This window comes from Bos grunniens, chromosome 15, assembly GCF_055505025.1.
Source record: "Bos grunniens cultivar Pamir isolate PY7600 chromosome 15, Bosgru_T2T1.0, whole genome shotgun sequence".
Lineage (NCBI taxonomy): Eukaryota > Metazoa > Chordata > Mammalia > Artiodactyla > Bovidae > Bos > Bos grunniens.
Genome location: NC_141179.1, coordinates 61,021,404 through 61,044,959, shown reverse-complemented (window position 1 = coordinate 61,044,959; position 23,556 = coordinate 61,021,404). Strand labels below are relative to the sequence as shown.

General features: G+C 40.2%; 1 protein-coding gene across 2 annotated transcripts in view; it reads left to right on the top strand.

Moving 5' to 3' along the window:
• Positions 1-23,556, top strand: part of KCNA4 (potassium voltage-gated channel subfamily A member 4) — a 318,801-nt gene that overhangs the window by 225,426 nt on the left and 69,819 nt on the right. For both annotated transcript variants that reach the window (XM_086338600.1, XM_086338599.1), the window contains one exon: positions 1,746-1,815. The gene's annotated coding sequence lies outside the window, so the exon portion shown is untranslated. The remainder of the gene's footprint in view (positions 1-1,745; positions 1,816-23,556) is intronic.

Here is a 23,556-nt window from a genome sequence, read left to right as displayed (position 1 = left end):
ATAATATTTGTATTGTGAATGATCAAAATATATCAATTAAGTAGGTAGAAAGTGCTTTACCTTAAGCAGAATCTTTATCTGGAGGAGATCATGTCAAGAAACAGTTTTGAAACTTATAACATACTGTTGTAATACTGCAATGGGTTAGGAGAAGGCTGCTGTCTGCAAGCCAGGGAGAGCATCCTCACCAAGAACAGAACCTGCCAGCACCTTAGTCTTCGGCTTCCCAGCCTCCAGAACTGTGGGAAGTAGATGCGTATTGTTTAAGCAACCTTGTGTGGTATTTTGATATAGCAGCTCGAACTGACTAAGACAGACTTCATGAAGTTCTTACAGAAGATTTAAGTTCAACCTGGAAAATCCCATGGATGGAGGAGCCTGGTAGGCTGCAGTCAGAGTTGGACACGACTGAGCGACCTGACTTTCACTTTTTACCTTCATGCATTGGAGAAGGAAATGGCAACCCACTCCAGTGTTCTTGCCTGGAGAATCCCAGGGACGGGGGAGCCTGGTGGGCTGCCGTCTATGGGGTTGCACAGAGTCGGACACGACTGAAGCGACTTAGCAGCAGCAGCAGCAGCATGTTGGCATTGTTGTTGTTATTCAGTTGCTAAGTTGTGTCTGACTCTTTGCGATCCCATGGACTGCAGCATGCCAGACTTTCCCGTTCTTCACCAGCTCATGGAGTTTGTTCAAACTCATGTTCATTGAGTCAGTGACGCCATCCAACCATCTCATCTTCTGTTGCTGCCTTCTTCTCCTGCCCTCAATCTTTCCCAACATCAGGGTCTTTTCCAATGAGTCAACTCTTCACATCAGGTGGCCAAAGTATCAGAGCTTCAGCTTCAGCATTAGTCCTTCCAGTGAATATTCAGGGTTGATTTCCTTTAGGATTGACTGGTTTGATCTCCTTGCTATCTATCCATGGGACTCTCAAGAGTCTTCTCCAATACCACAATTGGAAAGCATCAGTTCTTTGGTTCTCAGCTTTCTTTACGGTCCAGCTCTCACATCCATACATGACTATTGGAAAATCCATAGCTTTGACTGTACAGACCTTTGTCAGCAAAGTGATGTCTCTCTCTGATTTTTAATGCACTGCCTAGGTTAGTCATAGCTCCTCTGTTCTTGGAATTCTCTAGGTAAGAATACTGGAGTGGGCAGTCATTCTCTTCTCCAGGGGATCTTCCTGACTCAGGGATCAAATCCAGGTCTCCTGCATTGCCTGCAGATTCTGTACTATCTGAGCCACCAGAGAAGCCCATGTTGGCATTAATACAGAGAAAATCAACATGGGATAAGGAAAGCAGCATGGGAATTGAAGCCATAGTTACTTTCCAAACTCTTTCTCTAATTAATTTGCTAACATCTTTGAGACTCAGTTTACCCATCTAGAAGTAGAGTTAGTAATATCTACAGCAAGGATTATTTGCACTACATAAAAATAACACATCTTCTTGTGAAATGACTGATATGTAGTAGCTATTCAATAAAAACTAATTCTTCATTCTGGTAACAATAGGTAAATTTTCTTCTCTTATTTTGTGAAACTTCAGTTTTACTTGCTTTAAAGCCCATATTTTAGAATCCAGTTTTCATGCAAATAAAATCTGTAAGAAGAGTACACTGTGAATAGTTCTGTAATGAAAGATGCATTAAAAAAGCATAATTTGTATTTTTATAATATGCTATATACAGACTGCTTGTATCTTATCATACTTATAACTGAAGTTTTCACTTTTCAGGAATTTCGACATTTGTTTGGAGAGCCTCACTTGACGTCTTTTTGGGGAGCTGAATTGGACTGAACGTGAGGTACCATTTTTTTCTCATGAGGTACTGAGTTTTCTCAGAAAATAGAGAAAGCTATTTTCTCCAGACCAAATATGTTTATTGAACTTCATGTGGAATGAAAGTAAATCACCTTACTAGAAACACCGTGAACATTCTGGATTTAATTAAAAATATGGCAGAGCTAGAGAAATTTGTTTTTGAGTTTCTTAGATAGACTGTATTTCATGGAGTCATTTTTATTTTGTCAATTACTCTCTAGGAAATGAACACAGAGTTTAGGCTCTAGTATGGAAAAAAGTGTGTGAAAGACTTAGAGCTTCCTTTGAATACATGTTTTGTGCATTTTTTCAGGACACTTTAAGGCTGACATTACTCAGAATTACTAATAGAATTTAACTGATACATTGGTTGTGGACGATTGGACAATAGTTAGTTTTGTTTTATGTGATACAGGTTTTTAATACATGTATAAATCTGGATAAGAAGCTAACTGGAGAAGTGGACCTGTGAGCTCTAATTGATGCTCACTTTCCTACATCAAGTTAGTTTCATGGAACACTCTAGGCTGCCATTAGATCTAAGCCTCTCAAACTCTGTATTATGGATGGTCCTACTGCATAAAAATAAGCCAGTCCTCAGACCCTTTACAAATTCCTTGGAGTACAATGTAGAAATCTCTTTTTTAAAGAAGCTTTCCAGATGATTCCATTAGCATCAATGTGATTTCCTATCACCCTTGTGGTCAAAAATCCCACAGCCTCTGTATATGATACAGAGGTGGTTACACTGTGATGTTCAGTTATTTAAAGACTTAAACACTGCTTAAGGAAGTGAAATACACCAAAGGTACATGGCAGGGGACCTACAAAGTCACAGGATGAAATCAACATTAGGAACCTTTATGTCTGGTGATGACCACCAGTGCTGAGATCAAAAATAACCGTCATTAGATTCTGTCAGTCACTGGAACTACACCATCTTGAAGAGAGGCTGCTGTAAGTCGTGATGATGAATACCCTGCCAGTATCTTTGGGAACTGCCAATAAGGAGAGAAACTGCCTACTTCTTGTTTCTTTGAACTTCGGAAGAACCTGTCATTACGCATTGATGGGCATCATCACATTTCAGCAGATATTTCTGTTTTATTGGCTTGGGGTTAATTAAGAGAATAATAATTTGTGGGATAACCTTATAATAAAATAATATTATGATTCTATTTCCGAATTCCCTCTGGACTAGATCTCTCAGGAGACTAGAGGTCACTGCCTTTGATGCATTATTCAATAAAGGGAAAGAAATAAGGTAAGGAGGGAGGCTCTGGAATTGCCGGGAACAGATTCTTCCTAACTGGAGAAACCATAAAACTGGCTCCAGCTTTGGATTCCCAGAGTGACTTGAGTAAAGAGGGCTACAGAATAGAGATGAAATCACAGGCTGGATCATTTTCTGAAGGCTGTTGCTATTAAGTAGCACATAGTAGGTGGCTTAAAAGATCAGAAATACATTGTCTCACAGTCCTGGAGGCTAGCTGTCCAAAATGAAGGTTTTGGCAGAGCCATGATCTCGCTTAAGACTCTAGGGTAGGAGTGTTCTTTGCTTCTCCCTTATTTCTGCTGACCACAGCTGATCCTCAAATGTTTCTTGGCTTTAGATTCATCATTCCAATCTCTTCTTCCATCGTCACATGGCCTCCTCTCTGTGTTTCTCTGTGTTCTCTTATAGAGACACTAGTCATTAGATGGGGGCCAACTGTTACGTAGTATGACCACAATTTAATTCTGTCTGCAAAGACCCTATTTGCAAATAAGGTTATACATTGAAGTTCTGGGTTGACATGAATTTTGGGGGGTGGATGCCATTAAACCAGTACACAATTGGTAAGATTTGAATTTCTTTAAAATGCACAACTTTCAATGAGCTAAAGGACAAAATGACCCTTAAAATTGGAAAAACAGCTATTTACAAGGTCTGATTTTTTTTTTTAATTTTTCTGAATGGCTGTGTCCATTGCCCATGTCATACAGATAAACTAGTTTGCTTGGATGACAGTACCTGTGTTTTGGACTGAAAACTTGAAAAAGATGTGATTAAGGAGAACTAGATATCCAACCATTTCTCGGAGTCTCCATCATTAGTCTTTTCATGAAAAGAAAAGAACACCAAAAATTAAGAAAGATTTCGCTAGGGAATTAAAAAGAAATTATCTGATTGTCACACATCATACTACAAGGCAAATGAGCTGATGAAATTAGTTGGCCTTTTTAACACAGTTCCAAAAAGTAGATCATAATGTGGGAGTTCAATATGGTGAACCCTGAATGGCTTCAGAGTCTAAGAAATTTTTCTTAGTGAACAGCTTGAAGATAAGCTTTACATAAACCCCATTTTCCCCTGATATTATTTTTTCATTATATGATTGCACAAACATCTTATTGGTATAAAACTTTCCAAAGCTGCCCATTTTTGTACAAATCATTTTCAGTATAAGAAGAAAAATGATGATGAAGGATTTGGTAGAGTAGTCTATGGTTCTTCATTGTGGCAACAAAAGCTATTTGAGCATTTATTTTTAGAAAAAGGAAACTCTTTTATAATAACAAAATGCTTCCCTGGTGGCTCAGATGGTAAAGAATCTGCCTGCAACTCAGGAGACGTGGGTTCGATATCTGGTCAGGAAGATCCCCTGGAGAAGGGAATGGCTATGCGCTCCAATATTCTTGAGTGGATAATTCCATGGACAGAGGAGCCTGGCGGGCTACAGTCTATGGGGTCGCAAGAGCCGAACACGACTGAGTGACTAACACTTCCACTTCCTTTCAATATGAAAACTGGATAGATTTGTCTAGTAGAATCCAAGTGAAGTGAAGTTGCAAAGTTGTGTCTGACTCTTTGTGATCCTATGGACTGTAGCCCACTAGGCTCCTCCATCCATGAGAGTTTCCAGGCAAGAATACTAGAGTGGGTTGCTATTTTTTCTCCAGGGGATTTTCCCAACCCAGGGATTAAACCTGGGTCTCCCGCATTGCAGTCAGACTCTTTACCATCTGAACCACCAGGGAATCCCCTAGAATCCAAGAGTCAGAGCCTAAAATTCTGGCAGAGACAGAGAGAAGTTAATAAGAATTGACACAATTTATTAAGTAGCTAAACAACTTTCAAAAGGAATTGACCTGAAATCAAATACGTTTAACACTTCTGGAAGCACAGAGAGAAATTCCCTTGCACATTTAATGCAGGCATGAATTTATCTTTTGAGAATTTTTTTATGGGCACTTTTGCCCTGATGTTAGTAATTTGTGTCTCTCTGAGGGAGTGATACTTGTTAGGGATGCAAAAAGGACATGATATGATATTATTTTTGTAAAAATTTTTACCATAGAAAATTTTCGTTTCTTCAATCAAGGGGATGGACTAGTATACTCTAAATCCATATTATTTCCCTGAGAGAATCTAATCCTCATCTCTCTCCTAGTTCAGGTCTGGAGGCTTTCCATCCTCTGCCTCCACTCCCCAGCCATCCCTCCCTATCAGCCGAACATCTCTGATCAATGGATCAGAGATCACTAAGCTGAAATGGTCAACTTTGCAATGTCTCTTGGTATAGCCTCACAGGATACTATCTTAAATGTAATATCCAAAGGACTGTGTGTGTTTGGAACTAGTTCCCCAAATTCAGAGCAATCTGCCTGCTGCTTCCGAAAGATCAGTCTGCCTTTAGCAGTTGAGCCTCAGCAATAGAAGCAGCACAGAAGAGATAGTGTGATTCTTGCTCCTCTTTATCCTCCAGCTGAATATTATTTTTAGGTCAAGCCTGATCCCTTTCTGTACCCCAAACTATGGGATGATGCTAATTTGTGAAGTTTAGGTGCAGTATAAGCTAATGATTTATTCATGTCAGAAGAAATTGCTCTCTACCTCTGATAATTGTGGATTATATTGAGGAATCACACACATTAGGGGCATTTAACTCCCTCTTTTGAAGCAGACATATTTGGCTACTGGAATACACCAGATGCTATGGCAATGGAGATGATGTGTGATGTTGGTTTCTGATTTGCATATAGAAATAAATGCTTGTGGCAAAAAAGACAAAGCATGAATAGAAAGGGAAATTCCTTCCAGGACCCTGATGATCAGTAAAATATTAGTACCCATTAATATTTGTTTTGACTAGAGTTTTTGTAAATTCTCTTTAGCTGCAATTTTACATAGAGAATAAGCATAGTAAATGATTATTTTCTAGGTGGAGAATTATCTAGATTATAATTATTTTACTCTGTTACAGAATATTAACTGTAGCTTCCATGGAGTCCACACACACATGGAGAGAGAAGTAATCATGATAGATATAGACTCAGCTCCATTCTATTTGCAACCTTTGATTAAGCCTATTTTTAGCCATTCTGCATTGACTAATGCTTTATTAATATATGGTATCTATCCTACTTTGGCTTATAAGATGGAGAAAGCAATGACTAATTACTAGTCATGCACACACCTATGTAGGATATATTTTTAGAGTCTATATTGAGAAATCTATATTGTAAAGTACCTCTCCAACTTTTTGCTGTAATTACACACAGAAGGTTCAAGTCAATAAAATAATGTTGCTCTCCCCAAAGTGTAGTAGATGGTTGTTTTGAAGCTTTCCCAGTGTCCTTATTTAATTGCAGTGGGCCGAGAGAATTGATATGTACTTTTTTTGTTCAAAATAAATTTCCTTAATTAATGAATTTTCATGACCAGAAAGTCTGGTTTAAAGCCTACATACAAGTTGACCATTAGTTTTCTAATTCCAGCTAAACCCCTCAAACCTTTGCTTATTTTTATGTGTGGAGAGACAAGAAGACATGACCCTTCATTTCAGTCTGAATTTTGAGCTCATTCTTGACTGCCACTAACCAAGGTCAAATGTGAAGAGATTTCTCCTACCAAGCATCACACTCTTGAATCTCAGCCAATCTGCTTTCTTGACTTACTTTTTTTAGACTGCTTGCAGCAATAAGCCCATTTGGTTGGTTAAAACAGAGCTAATACATTCATTCATGCAAATAAATATTTATTAAGTACTCTATTGGATTGACTAGTGTCCCTCAAAAATTCATGTCTACCAAGAACCTCAGAAAATGACCTTATTTGGAAACAGGATTGCTGCAGAGGTAATGTATTAAAATGAGGTCATGCTGGATCAGGGTAGGTCTGAAATTCAATAACAGCTGCTGTTATAAGAAGATTTGGTGATGGAGACAGAAGTTGGAGGGATGCAGTTACAAACTAAGGAATGTCAAAGGTTGCCAGCAGCCACAAGAAACTGGAAGAAGCAAGGGAGAATTCTCTAGAGCCTTCTGAAGAAGCATGGCCCTGCCAACACCTTGATTTCAATCTTCTAACCTCCAAACCTGTAGGAGAATAAATTTTTGTTTCTTAAGTTATCAGTTTGTGGTAATTTGTTACAGCAGTCCTAGAACGTTAATACACATTCTTACTGTGGACCAGTAATTGTCCCAGTTAATTGATGTACTGCATGAACTAAGTCAGTAGTCCTTTTTCTCACAAACCTTGATAATGGAGGATATCCTATTCATTTGTTTGGAAAGGTAGAAGCACAGATCAAAAGTATAGTCAACATTTATTGAAATATTATTTTCATTGTTCTTAAAATGTTATATACTGAATCATCTCACCCAAAAATGTATATATTGAAGCCCTAAGCTCAGAGTTTTACTGTATTTGGAAATAATGCTTTTAAAGGGGTGCTTACATTAAAATGAAGCTGTCAGGCTGAACTTTAATCCAATCTGACCACTTTTTTTAATAAGAAGGGGGACTTTAGTTATACACAGGGCACCAGGGCTGTGTAAGCACAGAGGAAAGGTGATATGATGACCCAGGGAGAAGGAAGCCATCTGCAAGTCAAGGAGATGGGCCTCGGAAGCAACAACCTTGCAGATACCTTGGTCTCAGACTTATAGTTTCCAGACTGTAAGAAAATACGTTTCTATTGTTTAAGCCACCCAGTCCATGGTATTTGTTATGACAGCCCTAGCAAATTAACATAAGGATTTACACATATTAATTCATTTAATTTTTATAACAGTGCAGAGTGGTAGGTTTTATTTTCCCAATTTTAAAAAAGAAAAAAAAATAAACTCTCCTGGGATAATCTGAATAATGTCCCCCCAGAGATATCCAGGTCTAGTCCATGGGCCTTGTGACTATCATCTTATGTTTTAAAAGGGTCTTTGTGGATATGATCAGATTTAGAATCTTGTGTTGAGGGGATTATCCTGGATTATCTTGAGGGGCCCTATGTAATCACAGGTGTCTTTATAAAAGAGAAACAACAGACAAGACTGTAGAGGACATGATGGGACAACGAAAGCAGTTTGGAGGGATGTGACCATGAGTTCAGGAATAGCAGCAGCCATCAGAGGCTGGAAGAGGCAAGGAACAAATTCCCCTGGAGCCTCCAGAAAGAACCATCCATGCCATTACCTTGATTGCAGCCTTGTGAGACTCATTTCTCACACTGGGCTTTGAGAACTACAAAATTCTCTTTAAAATGTTGTTTTAAGCCCCTATAATTGTGGTGGTAACTTGTTGTAGCAGCAGCAGGATACTAACACATCTTCTAAGATGACACAGTCATTAGGTGGCAGGGCCCTAATGACTTGAACCCACCTGGCTCCAGCTTCTTGTGGTTAGCTACTAAATCTATCTCTCTCTCTTTCAATATATGGATTTGAGATCACTCATTATAATGTACTGGGATGGCGTTAGTTTAATGTTGTGAACACAAATTTTGTAGTTAAGCTGGACTGGAATTCTAATATTCACTTACCAATTTATTGGTTGTCTTACCTTAGTTCATTTAAACTTTCTGTGCCCCAGTTTTCACAGTTAAGTGTGATTATGCTGGTGTATTGTAGTACTATTTAGGAATAGTACATACAAAGTGTCCAGTAGGGTATATATTTTGTACTAGGCGAAGGCAATGGCACCCCACTCCAGTACTCTTGCCTGGAAAATCCCATGGACGGAGGAGCCTGGTAGGCTGCAGTCCATGGGGTTGCTGAGGGTTGGACACGACTGAACGAATTCACTTTCACTTTTCCCTTTCATGCATTGGAGAAGGAAATGGCAACCCACTCCAGTGTTCTTGCCTGGAGAATCCCAGGGACGGGGGAGCCTGGAGGGCTGCCGTCTATGGGGTCGCACAGAGTCGGACACGACTGAAGTGACTCAGCAGTAGCAGGCACTCAATTAATGTCGCTATTATTTCTTTCATGACTTAAAGACACAAAGTCATCTCTTCATAAAGCTCTCTGTAAAAGTTTCTGAGCCACTTACATTTATGCTTCTTTAAGGCAATCACCATACTTTCATAGGCCATTCTTTTTTTTTTTTAATTTTTTTATTGAAGGAAAGTTGCTATACAGAATTTTGTTGTTTTCTATCAAACCTCAACATGAATCAGCCATAGGTATACATATATCCCCTCCCTTTTGAACCTCTCTCCCATTTCCCTCCCCATCCCACCCCTCTAGGTTGACACAGAGGCCCTGTTTGAGTTTCCTGAGCCATATTATACAGTAGAAGTGAGAAATAGATTTAAAGGCCTAGATCTGATAGATAGAGTGCCTGATGAACTATGGAATAAGGTTCGTGACATTGTACAGGAGACAGGGATCAAACCATTCCCATAGAAAACAAATGCAAAAAAGCAAAATGGCTGTCTGGGGAGGCCTTACAAATAGCTGTGAAAAGAAGAGAAGCAAAAAGCAAAGGAGAAAAGGAAAGATATAAACATCTGAATGCAGAGTTCCAAAGAGTAGCAAGAAGAGATAAGAAAGCCTTCCTCAGTGATCAATGCAAAGAAATAGAGGAAAACAACAGAATGGGAAAGACTAAGGATCTCTTCAAGAAAATCAGAGATACCAAAGGAATATTTCATGCAAAGATGGGCTCGATAAAGGACAGAAATGGTATGGACCTAACAGAAGCAGAAGATATTAAGAAGAGATGGCAAGAATACACAGAAGAACTGTACAAAAAAGATCTTCATGACCCAGATAATCACAATGGTGTGATCACTGACCTAGAGCCAGACATCCTGGAATGTGAAGTCAAGTGGGCCTTAGAAAGCATTACTACGAACAAAGCTAGTGGAGGTGATGGAATTCCAGTTGAACTATTCCAAATCCTGAAAGATGATGTTGTGAAAGTGCTGCACTCAATATGCCAGCAAATTTGGAAAACTCAGCAGTGGCCACAGGACTGGAAAAGGTCAGTTTTCATTCCAATCCCAAAGAAAGGCAATGCCAAAGAATGCTCAAACTACCACACAATTGCACTCATCTCACACGCTAGTAAAGTAATGCTCAAAATTCTCCAAGCCAGGCTTCAGCAATATGTGAACCGTGAACTTCCTGATGTTCAAGCTAGTTTTAGAAAAGGCAGAGGAACCAGAGATCAAATTGCCAACATCCACTGGATCATAGAAAAAGCAAGAGAGTTCCAGAAAAACATCTATGTCTGCTTTATTGACTATACCAAAGCCTTTGACTGTGTGGATCACAATAAACTGTGGAAAATTCTGAAAGAGATGGGAATACCAGACCACCTGATCTGCCTCTTGAGAAATTTGTATGCAGGTCAGGAAGCAAGAGTTAGAACTGGACATGGAACAATAGACTGGTTCCAAATAGAATAAGGAGTACGTCAAGGCTGTATATTGTCACCCTGTTTATTTAACTTATATGCAGAATACATCATGAGAAATGCTGGACTGGAGGAAACACAAGCTGGAATCAAGATTGCCGGGAGAAATATCAATCACCTCAGATATGCAGATGACACCACCCTTATGGCAGAAAGTGAAGAGGAACTAAAAAGCTTCTTGATGAAAGTGAAAGAGGAGAGTGAAAAAGTTGGCTTAAAGCTCAACATTCAGAAAATGAAGATCATGGCATCCGGTCCCACCACTTCATTGGAAATAGATGGGGAAACAGTAGAAACAGTGTCAGACTTTATTTTTCTGGGCTCCAAAATCACTACAGATGGTGACTGCAGCCATGAAATTAAAAGATGCTTACTCCTTGGAAGGAAAGTTATGACCAACCTAGATAGCATATTCAAAAGCAGAGACATTACTTTGCCAACAAAGGTCTGTCTAGTCAAAGCTATGGTTTTTCCTGTGGTCGTGTGTGGATGTGAGAGTTGGGCTGTGAAGAAGGCTGAGCACCAAAGAATTGATGCTTTTGAAATGTGGTGTTGGAGAAGACTCTTGAGAGTCCCTTGGACTGCAAGGAGATCCAACCAGTCCATTCTGAAGCAGATTAGCCCTGGGATTTCTTTGGAAGGAAAGATGCTAAAGCTGAAACTCCAGTACTTTGGCCACCTCATGTGAAGAGTTGACTCATTGGAAAAGACCCTGATGCTGGGAGGGATTGGGGGCAGGAGGAGAAGGGGACAACAGAGAATGAGATGGCTGGATGGAATTCCTGACTCGATGGACGTGAGTCTGAGTGAACTCTGGGAGTTTGTGATGGACAGGGAGGCCTGGCGTGCTGCGATTCATGGGGTCACAAAGAATCAGACACGACTGAGCGACTGATCTGATCTGATCTATTTTACATGAAAAGTGAAAGTGAAGTCACTCAGTCATGTCCGACTCTTTGCAACCCCATGGACTGTAGCCTACCAGGCTCCTTGGTCCATGGGATTTTCCAGGCATGAATACTGGAGTGGGTTGCCATTTATGATCTTGTAAATTTCCATGTTACTCTTTCCATACATCTCACTGTCTCTTCCTCTCTCCTCATGCCCATAAGTCTATTTTTTGTCTGTTTCTCCATTGTTGCCTTGTAAATGAATTCTTCAGAACCATTTTTCTAGATTCTGTACATATGTGTTAGAACATGATATTTATCTTTCTCTTTCTGACTCACTTCACTCTGCATAATAGGTTCTAGGTTCATCTACCTCATCAGAACTGACTCAAATGTGTTCCTTTCTATTGCTGAGTAATATTCCATTGTGTATACATAGCACAGTTTTTTTATCCATTCATCTGTTGATAGGCATCTAGGTTGCTTCCATGTTCTAGCTACTGTAAGTAGTGCTGCGATGAACATGAGATACATGTATCTTTTTCAACCCTGGTTTTCTCAGGGTATATGCCTAGGAGTAGGATTGCTGGGTCATATGGTGGTTTTATTCCTAGTTTTTTAAGGAATCTCCATACCGTCTTCCATAGTGGCTGGATCAATCTACATTCCCACCAACAGAATGCAAGAGCAGTCCCTTTTCTCTACACCCTCTCCAGCATTTATTGTTTGTAGACTTTTTAATGATGGCCATTCTGACCAGTGTGAGGTGATATCTCAGTGTGGTTTTGACTTTCATAGGCCATTCTTATAGCAACATAAGATGTTGCTGTGTAATTAACTCATAAAGATGATACAGTTGAGTGTCTGTTGTGAAATACAAAGTGAAAAATTTTTGAAAAAAGAAGGAATCTTTAGCCACTTGCACCATTTTTTTGTTTGTTTCTGAATGAGTTTTCTTCTTGGTCCACTTGGTCTTCTTTATTGGCTGCATGGCTTACGGAGTTTTTCCCAACCATGAATGGAAACCGTGTCCCCTGCATTAGAAGCACAGAGTCTTAGCCACTGGACTGCCAGGAAGTCACTCCTCTTCTTGGTCCAATATTCAAATCCACATTTTTGAATTCTGGTTTCATCTGCTCTGATTTCTCATTCACTCATCTGCCCTTTGCTTGTTTGCTCTCACAGTCTTTCCTCTCCTGTCCTCTGATCTGCCCTGAATTTTGAAGGGCCAACCATTGTTATTTCTAAGACTTACTTGCCATCTGGCTTCCTGCTAAATTCAGATAACAGAAGCCCTGGCAAGAGATTGGATGATCAGAGGAAGAAACTAGAATGTTCTTTCCTTCACTCATCTGCTCCCCATGACATCTCTGCCAGATGCTGTCTCCTTTGCAAATCCAGATCCTGCTGTTAAAGCCCCTCTTTTTGGCCCTGCCTGCTGGGCTTTGATAACGTCCACTCCTAGATACATTTCTTTATGTTCCCTGCCCAAGAATCATTCTGGCTCTGGTGTTGATAAAATTGGGGTTGCCTTATGTCTCCTTGTTGGATTTCAGCTTGTTCTAGACCTTTTAAACTGCTTCATGCTGTTGAAGTACCTCTACTGAACTAGCATGGATGAGTTCTGTCTCACTGTCTGGATCCTAACAAACAGATCCACTTTCCTCTCCACCTGCCTGAATTTAAACCTGAAACATGATTTATCTCTATGTCCACTCTTGACAAGTACCCAGGCCCAAGTGCTCTGTGTGGGCCTGGTTTTTGTGATTTGACTCCATCATCATAAAGGCCTCCTACTTCTTACTCGTTCAGTTTGATTCTGTCTGTGTCTCTACCTGCTTCTTTTTATCATGCTGCACCTACCTGCCCTACAGTCTTGGGTGGGAACCACTTTCCCTGCCTCTTTCTTCACGCATGAATTCATTCTGCTCTCACACCTTTCAGCTGTTACCTTTGGACATTTTGATCACCTTGTCTATTTGGCAGTGAAAGTCAACACTGAGTTTCGTGCTTTGCCTCGGTTCTTTCCATGGCACACGTGCTTATCTCTAGCCTATGTTGGTTAGTTGTTTCTCTCCATTATTTAGACCATGAGCTACTGGAGTTAGAGACTTTCTTTCAACTCTGCATCCCTAGAGTCATCTGTAGTGCCTGGCAAGGGGCATAGACTAAGTAAATGAACACACTGTAAAGAGTAGTGGTGGTTTAGCTTAGAGAAGCTGAGGGCAGACTTAATTTCAAGTTTATGTGGGAGATGCTGAGTTTGATAGGGGCATAAAATCTGCAAGCTGGAAGAAATCCTAGAGACCCAAATAGATACATGACAGTTGGTTATTTTTCTAATGTGTGAAAATTAGAATAGGGTTGTTGTTGTTCAGTTGCCAAGTCGTGTCTGACTCTTTGTGACCCTGTGGACTGTAGCATGTCAGGCTTCCCTGTCCTTCACTATCTTGCAGAGTTTGCTCAAACTCATGCCCATTGAGTCAGTGATGCCATCCAACCATCTCATCATCTGTTGTCCCCTTCTCCTCCTGCCTTCAATCTTTTCCAACATCAGGGTCTTTGCCAATGAATCAGGTCTTCATATCAGGTGGCCAAAGCATTGGAACTTCAGCTTCAGTCCTTCCAATGAATATACAGGGCAACAAACTTAAAAAGAAGTGTGGTTTTAAATGGAAATACAGAGGTCCATTCTGCCTATCAGAGTGATAACGACCCAAGATACATAACTGAACGGTCTCTAATCCTGGAAATCTGTGTGAAAACAACATGCAGTTTCCGATCTTGAGTACCTTACAGATTCATTTCATAAAGACTTCAGGCTGCACCTGAATGTTTCTCAAGGCCCCCTCTGGTTATAGGTTTCTGGATTAGGTCTGAGTTTGAGGAGGTTGGAGAATAAAAGAACGTGATTAACCTCATAATTCACAGCATGAAAATAGACGTATAAGTGCTAATTAAGATGTTTATTAAATTGAAATGTGATTGAACTAGGTTAATAGGGACTAGGTTCAGGAGAATTTTGAGATAGGAAAGAGAACACCATCATCTAATCAGTGAGTATAATTGTAAGTTTTGAATAGCTTTCACTCGATATTTATGTTCTTAGCTGAGGGCCATTTGCAGCTAGAAATAGTTTGAAAAAAAAAAAACACACAAGCAGAGAGGCACCATTTACAATCTCAATTCCAATTCCTTTCTCCTGCTGCTCTGAGAAACATTGTATAAATGAGGCCCTTTATGTGTCCAGCATTCTTATCCCACTTTCTGTGCGGCCTCACACAGGAGGCCACACACAGAAGTGCTTCCATCTGCTAGGTCCGTGCATGAATGATGCCTGCGGCACTGCAGCCAGCCCTGGACTGAACTATTCAACCTGGCTTCCAAATGGGAAGTTCTGATGCTGAGTGAAAGACTGATGACAGAAGCTCTCCAGGCATCTCGGAGTCAGTTAAATCAGTACTTCTAGGAGGCAGAAGGAAACCCCAAGATGTAATAAGGAGTGAAGGAACTGACCTTTCAGAGAGATGCAGTCCTCTGTGGCGAAAGGTCTGGCCTGTGAGGCTGGAGAGCTGGGTTTGAAAGCTGGTTCTGCACCTCTCAGGCTGTGGAGCCCTGGATGGGTAACTTACCTCCTCTTTTCCTCATTTGTGCAATTAGAGAATGCAGTCAGGGAAGATAGGACTGTCTCTGAGTTTCCTTCCAGTGACAACACTCCTGATATGATGGAAACATTTTCTCAGCATCATGGTTGTGGAGATGATGCAAGAAAACCAGAGGATGAGGATACATTAGTGTGAATTTCCAGAGTTGTTCTCTTTTCTGACTCTTTCAATATCTTACTATCCAAGAGGTTTTGTATTGTTATTTATTTTTGATGTGGAAACATAACTTTTGCATAAGAGAAAGAAGCCTCAGGGCTGCTACTATAATCACAAGTGTAGGTTTCTTCTGATTCTTCTTGCTGGTAGGTTCACTGTGAGGGTTCAGGTTGATGAACATCCAAATTCAGAGTGATTGAACAGGCTCAGATGTCATAAACTGACCCATGGCAAGGACATATAGCATTTATTTCATTGTTTCAGTGAGGATTAATCAAGTACCTACTATGGGTCAAGATCTGTAAAAGGGGGTTAATCAAGGATGTCTATGGACATTTTCTTTCCCTTATTTCATGTTTTATCTAATTTAAATCAATCATCTAATATCTATCATGTACCTAAATTGTAAAGTCCTAAAGAGAAGGCTTTCATAAAGTCCCAATTGGAATCAGTCACCTGGAATATCTGTAGCAAGTTATTTAGAATGTGATCTTTTGTTCCATTTAACACTTTACATTCTGCTTTTTGTTAGAGCTAATTGTTTATGTATTTCCTCACCCTACTAAATAATACATATTTTTGAAAGTAGGACTGTCTTACTCATTTTTATATTTTCCTTCTTCATTTCTTAATATAATACTCAACATATGATAAAGCTTAAATATTTATGAAATATCTGCAAGCTAATAAGAGCTAAAACTGCCTGAGTCCTTGCCATATGTTAGGAATGAGTTTTGATACCCTACATTATCATCATATGTGCTTATAGTTCTATAGTACAGGTACCACTATTATCATCACTTTACCAATGAGGAAACTGAGGCCTAGAAAACTTCAATCCCTTTACCAAGGTCATGTACCAACTAGAAAGCCTGTTCTTTTAGTCTTTATGTTATACAGCTAACATTAGTGTTATGTTCTAGCTAAAAGTGACTGATCCAAATGGATGGAAGTGTAAATGTATATTATCAGCTATTTTTTAGAGGAGCTCCAATGACAGTATTTGGTAAGAGATTTGACTGACATGCATAATAAGAATTGTGACCTATTTCCCTATTTGGTTGCTTGTTAATGCAGTCAATGTTTAAATCATCATCCTTTTTACAATTCCCTGTATAGTTTAAAGATAAAGTGACTCACTGGATAATTGGAAAAGCCAACAGCCCACTTTTCATCTCTTTTATGTTCCCTAATAATAGTCAAGAGAATATGAAAGATAGTTGTGACAAGTTTAAGGGTGGTGGCTGGTAGTAATAGACTGTTATGACATGGGTGGCTTACTCACCACAATGACAACAACAGAACTCTTTTAGGAGACCTGGGAAATAGGATAAGTGTAGCTTGTGGACTTGGAAACACTGAGTATCACATCCAAGTGTCTGAGCATTTGCATGGATCATGTGACTTGCATGGGGAATTTGGCATGGGCATTCACATGTACATATTGTCTCCTGAAACTTACAAGAAAATCATATCTAACCAAGGAATTGTCAGCTGAATCTGTAATGTTTGTCAAACATTCTACATCTGTGAGAAATTTCATCGTATTAGAATATGCTTTCTTTTTCTGATTTTTGAGAAAGATAACTGGCTGAATTTTCTCACATAGCAACAAAATAGGATCTGGGATGTGTGTGTAGCTGTTTGGGACTTCATCCTCAAATGTTGACATCTCTCAATCACACACTCATGGGGCTATTTCAGTTAGTTCAGTTCAGTCTCTCAGTCGTGTCTGACTCTTTGAGACCCCATGGACGGCAGCACACCAAGCCTCCCTGTCCATCACCATTGGTGATGCTATGAAACCATCTCATCCTCCGTAGTCCCCTTCTCCCCTTGCCTTCAATCTTTCCCAGCATAAGGGATTTTTCAAATGGGTCAGTTCTTCACATCAGATGGCCAAAGTATTGGAGTTTCAGCTTCAGCATCAGTCCTTCCAATGAATATTCAGGACTGATCTCCTTTAGGACGGACTGGTTGGATATGCTTGCCATCCAAGGGACTCTCAAGAGTCTTCTCCAACACCACAGTTCAAAAGCATCATTTCTTTGGCAGCCAGCTTTGTTTATAGTCCAACTCTCACATCCATGTACGACTACTGGAAAAACTATAGCTTTGACTAGATGGACCTTTGTTGGCAAAGTAATGTCTCTGCTTTTTAATAAGCTGTCTAGGTTGGTTATAGCTTTTCTTCCAAGGAACAAGCGTCTTTTAATTTCATGGCTGCAGTCACCATCTACAGTGATTTTGGAGCCCCCCCCAAAATAAAGTCTGTCACTGTTTTCACATGGAGATATTTAAGATAAAAGAAATCAGGTAAGGTCTGGGTACTCTCAGTATACTTGCCTCCCAAGAGGATTTACAAATTAATATTTATTTTGTTAACTTCACTCCGGGCTTCCCTGGTGGCTCAGTGGTAAAGAATCTGCCTGTCAATGCAGGTGCTACAGGTTTGATCCCTGGGTCTGGAAGATTTCTTGGAGAAGGAAATGGTTCAATCTACTCCAGAATTCTTACCTGGGACATCCCATGGACAGAGGATCCAGGCTGGCTACCTGGTTGGATGCAAAGAGTTGGACATAGCTGAGTGACTATACAATAACAACTTCACTCAGGGCCAATATTAGCCCTCTGATTAGGGTGATTTGTAAAAATTTCTAAAAAGTCACTACATCTGGGTGGAGTCTCCCTCCTACCAAATCACGTGGCTGGATTTCGGCCTCTGCTCTTCACCTTGACTCAGCGTATACAATGGTGTGTGGTGGTCCTGGCTCTACTGATCCATGCTTGATCTTTAGATTAACATACATATTATTCAGCAATCTTTTGGTTAATTAGCTTTGGCTTAAAAGGAAGATAATTAGAAACTTTGCTTGCCTGAGGGCAGGGTAGCAGTGTAGTGGGGACAGGAAACAGTTGTCATGCTTGATAAGTTGATCTTCTCTTTCTTTCCTCTGGTTTTCTCTATGTGCAATTTTGTTTATTACTGTAGACTGACTTGGGTTTTCCTGGTGGCTCAGATGGTAAAGAATCTGCTTGCAGTGCAGGGGACCTGGGTTTGATCCCTTGGTTGGAAAGATCTGGTGGAGAGCGGAATGGCTACCCACTCCAGTATTCTTGCCTGGGGAATCCTGTGACAGAAGAGCCTAGTGGGCTACAGTCCGTAGGATTGCAAAGAGCAACTAATACTTTAGACTGGTTTGTTTCCATGGAGGTTGTGGCTGCTGTAGCTCTGAAGTCATATAGTACCATCTTAATAAAGAACGTGAAGTGCACTGTCTCTCTCTAATGCCAGGTTGAACAGTCCTAGAGACATGCTCCATTTGCAGTATGTGTGCATCTCTGGACTCACAACTTGGTTGGTAGATTAAATACTATGATAGGCCTACTGTGGGTCAGCTGCTGACTGTGTTAAGGGAGAAAGAATCTGCAAAAGTTTGTAAGCTTCCATTCAAAATCCATGCTTAGAGAGGAATGGAATATCTCCTCAGTTGTGAGGTGGTAGAAGTTGTCTCCTCATCCAGGAAGATAAAAACATTAGATGCCCATTTCACAGGTCCATTAATTCAAACTTGTCAATGTCTTGTTTCTGAAGGTATATAAAACAAACTCACACTAATACTTTACAAGACTAAGGTATTATTACCTTAATTGCTAATAATAGTCAAAAGAATAAGAAAGATAGTTGTGACGAGCTTAAGGGTGGTGGCTGGTTGCAGCAAATAATTGTAATGCCATTAGATTCAACACATCATTTTCCTATAGGAAAGTTATAGAAGAAACTGAGTTATTAAGGACCACTGGCAAGCCTGGAATCAGAGAAGGGGAAGCCAGCCCTGGGATTGCTATGTTTAATAACTTCAGTTCAATATAGGCTGCTGTGTCTATTTCCATACTAGGAAGGTGCCTTCCAGTGGGGATGGGTACTTATTTCGCAGTTGTGTTATCTTGTACAAATCTACCATCGCATGCTTTCCAGAGTTTCCATTGTCTGTGCTTCCTCTTCAATTGGATATATAGACTATAGTGGGTTTAAAGGTTCACGTCCTGACTCATTTACTACTTGTGCGAACAAGCAAGTAAGTTGTTCAGTGGCCCTCCGTTTTCTCATCAGAACAAGAGAATCATGATGCCATTTTTTCTCATAGAGTTTTGTTAGAATTAAATGCAATTATCATGATAAGTGCTGTACACAGTATCTAACACGCTGTGCATTGATTTAAAATTTTTCTAATCTGTTGCTCATGTTACTATAGTTGCTGTTGACCCTGTGCTTGTACTCTTGACATCCAGTTTTGCTTATGATAACTACATAAATCTGCTTTGATGCATTTCTGTATTGATTATATAGTTTAACTCTCAAATAACAACCTTATTTCCATCTTTTCCATTTCTTTGGGGGGCATTAAAGTGTTGCCCCATGTAGTGACTACAATTTTATGCACTTTTGAGGCAAGTCCTATCGGATCTTGACATTTCAGCTTCTAAAATTTAAAGACGATTTGTCACAAAGGTGCTTGGAAGGAATCATTGTGCAGAGACTTCCCTGGTAAACTCCTTTCCATCCAGAAGAGATTATCTTGAATCTGCAGGGTGTACATGTGAGACAGAATAGAGGTCTCCCAGGATAAACTTGGGACCATTCTTATTTCTGGTCTAGTGGCAAAGAGTTATATGGAGAAAAAAAATGTTCTTTCTGTTTCATGAAACTCAAATGAAAGCAAATCTTAAATTCTCCCCTCCCTCGCCAAGAAAATGTAATTCGCAGGCTTGGCTGGATGAAAAGGTTGAAACACTTTAATTATTGATAAGATAAACTAGAGTAAGAGTGATCAAGGTATCAGACAGAAGACACTTGAAAGGCTAAGTTTGAAAGCAAGTATTACATGGTGGCTCAATTGAAAATGCAGGTGGCTATAGACAATACAAGTGAGGAGGAAAATTGAAGAGACTTATTTTTATCAAGAAAACCAATTATGGAAACTCCAGGTACTTTCTTCAAGGAGGAGTTATTATCAGTTCAGTCTTCGCCTGGTCCCCTATTTTATGTGAACAGCGACGGCCAGGCCAGAAGTGATTTAGTCCGGATGAAAAAGACTTTCAATAAACAAGCATGAGGACTGACTGAAGTGAGCTGCTGGCAAAATTCAGCTCTGTGAAGACTGTTACAGATGCCAGTGCCACGGCTGAGAAGTAAAAATTTAATAATGCTGAAAGGACTCTTTGCCATTATAACACAAATCAACTTTTATTAATTAAGCTGAAAGGAAATGTGTTTTCTTATAATATCCTGAGGTGTGGATTTTCATTTTCGAGAAGTCCCTTGGCTTTTCCTTTCCTTTCCCCTCTGTGATGGAGGTTTGGCATTCCGAGGCATTCAGACTTTGTATTGACAATTAAATTTGCTGAATCTTTTTCATTTGTCCTTTCACATCGGTGCTCCATTCTTTTCTATCCGGCTTTGTGCATCTCTGCTGGGAGGCTGATCTTCATGGACTGTAGTGCTGGCCTCTGTTGCCCACTGGTTTCCACTTGAGTTCAGCAGGAAACTGATGGGCAGCAAAAAGTGAAGTTGGGGAATTTTTCTATCAATTTTCTACCTAATAAGTTGATAGGCATTCTGATTCTTTATGAAGGTCACATCTCCTCATGGGTGGTCTTTTCCTGTAGATAAAGGCCCATGCCTAGATTGGAGTTCAGTTAATATCGTCCCTGGTGTCTCAGAGGTTAAAGTGTCTGCCTCCAACGCAGCAGACCCAGGTTTGATCCCTGAGTCAGGAAAATCCCCTGGAGAAGGAAATGGTAACCCACTCCAGTATTCTTGCCTGGAGAATCCCATGGACGGAGAAGCCTGGTAGGCCACAGTCCACGGGGTCGCAAAGAGTCGGACACGACTGAGCAACTTCACTCACTTATACATATAGCTGAGAAATTCGAGGTCCTACTAGGAAGGAATAAAGAGAAATGGATATTGGTGTGGCACCAACAGATATCCTGGATGAAAACCCAACTTCCAAGTCTGAATGAGGAAATTAAATCTAAGACAGATTCAGAAAGTACACGGGTAACATAGAAAGTAATGAAACTGGAATTAAAGCCCGTATTTCCTGAATTCAAGGGCTGCATTTCTTTGAAAGTGTGCAGCCTTGGCTTGAATTCCAGTGTTCTCTACGCTCTAGGGTTCCAAGGACTTGCTTTTATTTGGAAGATAGCATAGTATATCCAGGTGAAGAGTACTGGAACCAAAATGCTAAGTTGCTTCAGTCGTGTCTGACTCTGTGCGACCCCATAGATGGCAGCCCACCACGCTCCCCTGTCCCTGGGATTCTCCAGGCAAGAACACTGGAGTGGGTTGACATTTCCTTCTCCAATGCATGAAAGTGAAAAGTGAAAGTGAAGTCAAAAGCTCAGTCGTGTCCGACTCCTAGCGACCCCATGGACTGCAGCCCACCAGGCCCCTCCGTCCATGGGACTTTCCAGGCAACAATACTGGAGTGGGGTGCCATTGCCTTTGGCTGGGTTCAAATACCAGAACTTCCCTTACCTGTTCTATGGCCTTGAGTAAAATAAGTTAATTCTTGGTCCTGCAGTGTCTTCATTTGTAAAATGTGAATGAAAATAGTATCTACTTCATAATGTTTTTTATAAGGAAAATGAAATAGCCCAATTCTTTAGAACAGTGCCGAACAGATAAGCACATATGTGCATACTCAGTTGCTAAGTGGTGTCTGACTCTTTGTGACCCCATGGACTGTAGCCAGCCAGACTCCTCTGTCCGTGGAATTTTCCAGGCAAGAATACTGGAGTGAGTTGCTGCTTCCTTCTCCAGGAGATCGTCCCAACTCAGGGATCAAACCTGTGTCTCCTGCATTGGCAGGTGGATTCTTTACTGCTCTACCACCTGGGAAGCCCTGACAGATAAGTACTAATTGTTAGTTTTATCATTAATATCCTAAGCATCATCACTAGTCATAAGGTTTTTTGTGAGTATTAAGTGTTCTGTTGAAAGTTATGGGAAATGGTTGCATTCAAGAATGTGAAAGTGAAAATGACTCAATCGTGTCTGACTCTTTGCAACCTCATGGACTATATAGTATGTGGAATTCTCCAGGTCAGAATATTCAAGTGGGAGCCTTTCCCTTCTGCAGGGGATATTCCCGACCCAGGAATTGAACCAGGTCTCTTGCCTTGCAGGTAGATTCTTTACCAGCTGAGCCACCCAGAGAATGCCCTGGAAGCATTCAAGATTTATACTGAATTTATTGCTATGAGATGCGGAATATGAAAGAAAGAAAAAACAGCAATCAAATATGGTTCCAAAATTTTGGTTTGAGCAATCAGAAGAAGTCATGATGTGAGATGTGGAGACATTTGATTTGAATAAGAATTCTGGAGGATGAAACAATTTATCCTCTTTTTATATGTGGGAAAACTGAAACCCATATGGGTTAGGCAACTTGCCTAAGATCATAAGATCAAGAAAAGGTAGAATTGAAATACCAACCCAAGTTTATCTGACTTTACAGCCTATTTTGTAGATTTCAGTTTTAGGCACTAAGTAAGATTTTTTTTCCTGGCAGTTTCTTTTTTTTTAAATATAAATTTATTTATTTTAATTGGAGGTTAATTACTTTACAATATTGTATTGGTTTTGTCATACATCAACATGAATCTGCCACGGGTGTATACATGTTCCCCATCCTGAACCCGCCTCCCACCTCCCTCCCCGTACCATCCCTCTAGGTCGTCCCAGTGCACCAGCCCCAAGCATCGAGTATCATGCATCGAACCTAGACTGGTGGTTTGTTTCATATATGATATTATACATGTTTCAATGCCATTCTCCCAAATCATCCCACCCTCTCCCTCTCCCACAGAGTCCAAAAGACTGTTCTATACATCTGTGTCTCTTTTGCTGTCTTGCTTACATGGTTATCGTTACCATTTTTCTAAATTCCATATATATGCGAATTAGTATACTGTATTGGTGTTTTTCTTTCTGGCTTACTTCACTCTGTATAATAGGCTCCAGTTTCATCCACCTCATTAGGACTGATTCAAATGTATTCTTTTTAATGGCTGAGTAATATTCCATTGTGTATATGTACCACAGCTTTCTTATCCATTCATCTGGCAGTTTCTTAATTCATTCAAAATCTGAATATCAGGACTCTTTTGCCTCTGAATTTATGGCTCAAATGCTCAGTTGTGTCTAACTCTTTGCAACCTGCCAGGTTCCTCTGTCCATGGATTTTTCCAGGCAAGAATACTGAAGTAGGTTGCCATTTCCTTCTCCAGGAGATCTTCCTGAGCCAGGGGTCAAACCCACA